This window comes from Oryzias latipes, chromosome 20 (genome assembly GCF_053564925.1).
Source record: "Oryzias latipes strain Hd-rR chromosome 20, Olatipes_Hd-rR_3.1".
In the NCBI taxonomy this organism is placed as follows: Eukaryota; Metazoa; Chordata; class Actinopteri; order Beloniformes; family Adrianichthyidae; genus Oryzias; species Oryzias latipes.
Window position 1 is genome coordinate 21,968,879 of NC_136256.1, and position 6,925 is coordinate 21,975,803.

Below are 6,925 nucleotides of genomic sequence, written 5' to 3' on the forward strand. Positions count from 1 at the left end.
GATTATAAATGTTTCAGAAATGCTTTTGCTTTCCATTTTTCAAGGTTTATTACTGTAGGAAAACATCTGTGAGGTTTCAAGAAGGGAAAAGGAAAATAAAGGCCTTAACTGTGTTTGACATGTGCCATATGAGTCTTTAGCCAACGTTTTTTTTTTTTTTAAGAATATTTATTCTGAGGAAAGGGCTGCACATGAACAGAGGGAGAAAAAGCCACCAGAGAACATCAGTCTGTAAAAAGTCACACAAATAAAGGAAGTAGTGCCGCACAGTTGAGAAAAAAGCTATCGAAAAGTAGTTCTTAAGTTGTTTTGAGGAAGACGCCGTGTGACTAATGATGCCTCTCTGATAGACACAGTGACTTGCTTTGAATTGAAGGCAATTTCGTTTTGTCTCGATAGAGTCAAAGATGGATGTTCTGGTGACTCAGATAAAAAAAGAAAAAGTTTTCAGCAGATAGAGTGTCTGCATTTTGACTCCTTCAACCCAGAAGTTTTCTTTTTCAGCTGTAAGCAGGATGTCACATCTCTGCTCCACAGGGAGGAGACTGACGTTCCATGAATTACAAACCTCTTGTGCTCGCTCCAGAAGTCACTGGAACTCTGGCATCAGTTCAGGGTTTTGATAAATACATTGTCAGGCGGCCACATGCGCACAAATTTCTCCTGTTGTCCACCTCTGCACTCCACAAATCTGCTATATGTCTCCGTCAGTTGCCCCCACTTGGGACATTTAGTTGAATAATAACTCCAGGTCTGTGGTCTGAGTGTGCAGACGTAAACTAGGGCAGTAACATCTGCCTCTCTTGTGGACTCAGTGACTTGAAATGCATAAGAGGAACTTGTCATGTACCCACACGGAGTAAGTGCTTTTCTGGCTGTCGCCTGATGTTTTTTTGACACTACTTAATTCACCGCATGCAGCCATGTGGTAGAAATTCATGAGACCTTCATTACTGCTTGTTAAATTGTTTACTCTATGGGCTTTTAAGGTCTTATTAAAGGTTGTGATCTACAATTTGCATTGTTTTGTTGTCAAAGTGAAGCCCACAGAAAAAGAAAAATATAGCTTTGGTTTCAGATTTAAGTGACTATACAAACTGTGGAAAGACACTGTGTGCTAAAAAAAACAAAAAATTAACACATTTATATTTGTACCCTGCTGGTATTGAAGACCCATCTATCTCTGGTGGCTCTAGCTGGTGGTTCTGTTTCTAATACATGAGGGAGCCTAAACTTGTGTTTTATTTGTCAGTGACTTTTTTTTCCTCCTCTCTTGATACAAGTTTTTATTCCAATTAGCAAAAGTAGGACAAATTTGACTGGATTGAGACAGTTGCGGCTGGACGAGGCCCTAACGTGAAATTATTTGTGTAACACTTCAAAATGCAGAAGATATTGGCTGGATGCTTTAAAGCACCCTTGTTTGCAATAGACTCCAAGAAAAACAAGAAAAAGAAAACAACCACATTGCATCACATTTATAATGTTTGGCTTCATGGATCACGAAAAGTGCACTCTAGACAAATAAAAAATAGATAAAGTTTAAACTTTGTTCTACCTAATGCCACAAAATCAAACCAATAAACTGAGTTGAATGGGGACAGAAAGTAGGGCATCCTGAAATAAAGCTCTTATCTTTGGGTACAGATTCTTACCAGATGAAAAACAAACATCACCAAGAGAAGATTGTAACACATCAAGAGGATTAAATGATAAGGGAAGAGCACTGTAGGAGCACCTGGATAACACGCAGAGCCCAGGCAGGATAGCATCGAGCACCACAGAGAATTCTCCAGGCGTTATCAGTACATCTCATTGCAAAAGAAATTATGAGTAACTATAGAACAGCCCACCTTCTTCGAGCAATTGACAAACAAAATAATTGCATTGCTAAACCAATTATACAAAAAATAGGGTCCTGTTTTTATAAACTATTTCAAATGAAACAGCTCTGAGGAGAAAAGCTCTGTTTATTAATCTAAAAATTATTCAAAAAGAAGGTGTTGATGGAAGTGTGAAAGTTTCTGTGGGATTTTTGGAATGCTAGTATTGCAGAGCAGCAGGAAATTAGAGACAGCCAAATTTGAAGATGTTAAACATGGAATAAAATTCCAAAGATATGTGAATTTTTAAATACTTTTTATTTCCAGTTAATTTTAAAAGTATCAGGAAGTGCATCAATGTAGATAAAAACCAAAACATCTTCATCATGAAAGTTTAGAGTGACAGATTTTTGTTATTTTACTCCATAAAAAGTTGTAAATGTCTTTACTTATTTTGCAGGTTGTGCTGTCTACATATGGATATTAGATGAAAGATTTCCCTTGAGGTTTTCCCTTCAAAATACAGTAAGTAAATGTAAATTTTTATTGCACCTTTCTCAGAGAAAATCACTAACTGCCTCACAACAGTAAATGGGAGCATAATATCAGACAGAATACTCTAACAAGAAATAGGAGCAGTCCTGTCATTATTAGCTAAAACAAAGATTTAGTCATAATAAAACTTTAAAATCATCAAAAGGTTTTCTGAATAAAATCGTCTGACCTGTATTTTTTTTAAACGTCAAAGGGAGGGTGTCCCAAAGATGAGGGGCAACCACTTGGAAGGCGCGATCTCTGCTGGTTTTATAAGAAAGCGGTAAGGGTTAAAGGGTCAACAATGTTTGCTGGTTGTGCAAGGCTCTAAAAACTTGAAATTATTCTAAATTTGATTGAGAGCCAACCTAAAGAGGACAGAAGAAAAGATATATATTATCTCGTTTCAAGACAGCTGTTAAAAGCCGTTTGGACAAATTGCAGACGTTTCAAAGAGATATTGTTAAAGCAAGTAAAAGGAAATAACGATAATCTAAACGAGAAGAAATAAAAGCGTGAATAATCATCTCCAAGTCAGGTCTGCATAAAATGTTTTTTGTATTTTGCCAGTTTTCTCAAGTGATAGAAACAATTTTTCACTATTTATTATGAATGTAAATTAATCTGAGGTGAATTCAGACTGGAGAAATCTGTTGGCCCGGACCTAGTCTGCTCAATTTGTTCCAGATTGAGTCCTGAACTTTTGTGTTTTGGTCTGAATTCAGACTGCAGTCAAAGGAACTTTTCTGTTTCGCACCAAAGCTTGTGAACAAAGCCATGTGACTAAAGATCTCTTCACTCATTGGTCAGGAATTACGAGTGCGGGGTAAAGCAACTGGAGGCAGAATTTATGGAAGTCCTGCGCTTTGCAGTCTTTGTTCGAATAGTTCACGTATTCAAACTTTATGTTTTTCTCATTAATTTTGAACATCACATGACCACTGACTACAGTAGCAGTTTGGTTCATTTTTTCTGCTCCGGGAACGGATTATATTCAGACTGAGGAATCTTAGACTGAACTAAAGCTCAGTACGATTGGAAACGAACCAGGACCACCTCGAAAGATAGGTCAGAGAGAACGATTCCTGGTCCCGGACCAGGGTCCGCTTGGGTGTATTCAGACTGAAAATTTGTTCTGGATTATCGGGGCAAATGAACTCAAATCAGGCTGGCTTTCATCGATAGCTGTTTCCAAGACAAGTTTAATATTTCTGTTCGGAGGATCCCATCAGTCAAATGTTCGAAGGATCCCATCAGTGATGTCACCTGAAGAGACAAAGGAAACGCGCTCCAACTGTCAAAGAAACCTTCCACTACCCCTTTAAAATAAAAGTTTTCAAAAAAAACTTGCAGTAAATTGAGCATCGCACTAAAACTTTTGTGAATGTTGACTAAAAGTTACTTGTTGAGAAATTTAAAATAAGACACAAAACACACTTTTCTTTAAAAATGATATCCACAAAGGTAGGAATGAAGTCCAAACGAGGCATCGCTTTGGCGCTTTTTAATAGACGCGCATTAAAGGATCTGGTGCTGCAACGCTCCAGTGATGTTTTTGCCGTAAAATCAGAGTCCAAGCAAACCTGAACAGCTTTCACTGCACAAAGAAGCATTCTTCCCACTCAGAACTATAACGAGTCAGCAGCTCCTTCAACACAAAACAGCCAAAATGAGCTGTGCCCATCACAAAGCCTTGTTGCGCTACTTACTTCTCAGCCTCTCTTCTTCTTTTCTTCTTTCCATCATTGCAAACATTTGTTGTAGCATAATAGCCAGCATGGACCCACTGACCAGTCATACAATGCATTGTAATACAGGTGGATAGGGAGAGAATGTAATCCCCAAAACACTGAAAGGAGTTAGAAAATGCTCTGGACATTGGATGGCTGAGAGTAACAATTACTGGAAAAGCCTTTCTGTGCAACAGACGATTTGATGCATGACAACAGGAAAGGTGACCACACAGCTGCATGTTATTAAAGCCAATAATGACTTTGCAGAAGGCTGTATATTAAAAACAAGAGTGCCTTACTCCATAGAAGCACTGTGCTAATGCATTTATTTGATTCTTCAGCTGAAGCTGTCAGGTCCGTCTCCTTTTTTTGTGTGTGTTTAATAGCTTTTCGCCCTCTTTTCAAACCAGCTTTTGTGTCCTCTGTCAGTTTCCAGCTCTGTCTGCTGAGGAAACGTTTTTATGCAATTATGTATGAAGAAGGTGACCCGCTATTAAATTTGATCTTCAAAACATCAATTAATCCTCCTATTTTACAACAACAAAAATATGCAAAGCTGTCATTGTACAAAATGTTAGTAAGTAAAAACCTTGGCTGACAGATAATTACACATTCAAATATCAGGACGCAATTCTCTCTAGCTAACAAATATATTAAAAAATAGTATATCGACTCATAATTTCATGCTCAAAAACTCCTTTCGATCAGCTTGATGGTATTTAAGGTGATTGTCTGATGTTGAGTCCATTGGGACATTAAAAACTGTCCTTAATTGTTGCCAGAAATGTTAACGATGTTCAAGTTCCTGTGATTTTCTCCCTCCGTTTTTCTGTACCCTAGGGCTGCCACTTGTGCTTTCTTGAAATCTTTTAACAGCTGTGTAGACTGGTCGTTTAGTTACTGCTTGGATCAAGCCCAAATACTTGCAATGCTAATGAGACTCCATTAAGGATGTATTAGTGTGCTAACATGCTAAATGAAGATTGTCACATTGCACCTGAATAACATCAGCATTTTGTCACAGCAAGATCAGCACCTTAGTGAAGGCTCTGCCGCGGCAGAGTTCAGCCTCACGTGCCCAGGAGCAGTAAAGCTGAATATTAATCCTCCTGTTTCATACTTATCGCGTAGTATATATATATATATATATATATATATATATATATATATATATATATATATATATATATATATATATATATATATGTATGGATGCACGGCAGAAAAGTGATAAAAATCAAGGTAAATGGTAGAGGACAGGCAGAAGCTTTACACTTGTGCTGGTTTTTGTGAGCAACTTTGTAGGCATCTATGTTTATTTATTTTATTATTCTTGTAAATAAATAAATTAAAGCTTTGCCAACAGAGTTCTATTTAAGCACTTAAACAGAAAACGGTTTAACTGTCTCAGGGATCAAGACAAGTCAAATACTTCTTTTACTTCTTTACAACTTTGGATTTTGATGTAAATCTACGTACACACCGAGCATGAGTTGAAGAACACGGTAAAGCTACATTCAGACCGACTGCGTCGACTCGGGTTTCAGAGGCCACTTTCAATTAAATTTACTTTTTTCCAAGTATTAATGTAAAGTTGCGTCAACCGGAATTTTGGGCCTCCGCGTCCACAACACTCACGTTCACGCGTCGCTATGCAAGCTTTTAAGTCCGGTCACGGGCTCTACATACAGAAAGGGTGTTCATTGATTCTGCACTGAAGGTTTAACTGGTTAAACCTATTGGCGGTAAAACCGCAACAATGCTGAACTGTGACCAATGAACTCAGATTTGGCAGTGACGTGTCAGAAGCATCTTTTTCAAAACATGTATCAACAAGTATCAACCGTCGTGAACATGATCACAAAGGAGAAATTAATATTTGCCTGAATTATATGACACCAAGTCTTTCATGTATTGGAATAGAGCTGTAAAAACAAAAAACCTGGAGCAACAATTATGGGATGTGCCCCTCTTCAACATTCATCCCCCTGTAGGAGGTGGACAAGCGCCAGTTAATAATAAAAAAACAAAAGAGCAAGACGCCCGTCCCTGTCGGTTCCTGCTTGTCTGTTGTGTGAACACCACCGCCATCAGGGGCCACATGTGACCTGTTAAACTATTTAATCTGGCCCGTCAAACTGGAATAAATTATAATGATAATCCTTATTAATGTTTTATTTTCCTGTAATTCTGTTGTCTCCCCATAGATGATGTTGCACAGATAAATTTACCTTTTTTTAGGTGCACAGTTACTTTGCGTATATGTGGTGTTGAGAGATTTGTTGTTTTTCTGAGTCAGAAAGTCATTTGTCCAATTATTCAAACACCACATAAATGCATCATTTCACCAATTTGCGTTTTCTCGGAAGTTGCAGTCCACCCACTGGTGCACTTGCTACTAAAATGAGAAAAAAAGCCACAGATTGATATTAAAACTCCCAAATTATCTGTTTTAAAATAAACAAAGTCATTTTCAATCAAAATGAAAGTATGTTTTTGTCCAGTTTCCATGGTGGATTACCCCAACACCCCCCACTCCAGGGCTCCTGGTTCGGCCCTTCTGTTAAAATTTTAAAACGCTTTGTGGCCCACAAGTCAAATGTTTGCCTACCCCTTCCTTTAGAGGCATTAATCAAATCAAATTTAGCCTCTTTTTATTAGTTCTTGGATTATTGTTGTCATCACTGAGGCTCCTTCTTGAAACAAAGTTTCTATCTTGCTTGATATTCAGATTGATAATCAGATTAATCCTCTCAGGCTTTCCAATTTACTGTGAAACAAATTAAAAACATGGGAGCGATTTGATTTTCCTGAAAGTGATATATGCACTACTTC

At 37.8% G+C, this 6,925-nt stretch overlaps 1 long non-coding RNA gene across 1 annotated transcript; it reads right to left on the reverse strand.

Annotated features, from left to right (window-relative positions):
- Positions 1-3,541: 3,541 nt before the first annotated feature.
- LOC144988411 (uncharacterized) lies at positions 3,542-4,310 on the reverse strand. The gene is made up of 2 exons (XR_013652327.1): positions 4,067-4,310; positions 3,542-3,623 (listed from the first exon to the last, which is right to left on the reverse strand). It is a non-coding gene; the product is annotated as an uncharacterized LOC144988411 (long non-coding RNA).
- Between the last annotated feature and the right edge of the window lie 2,615 nt (positions 4,311-6,925).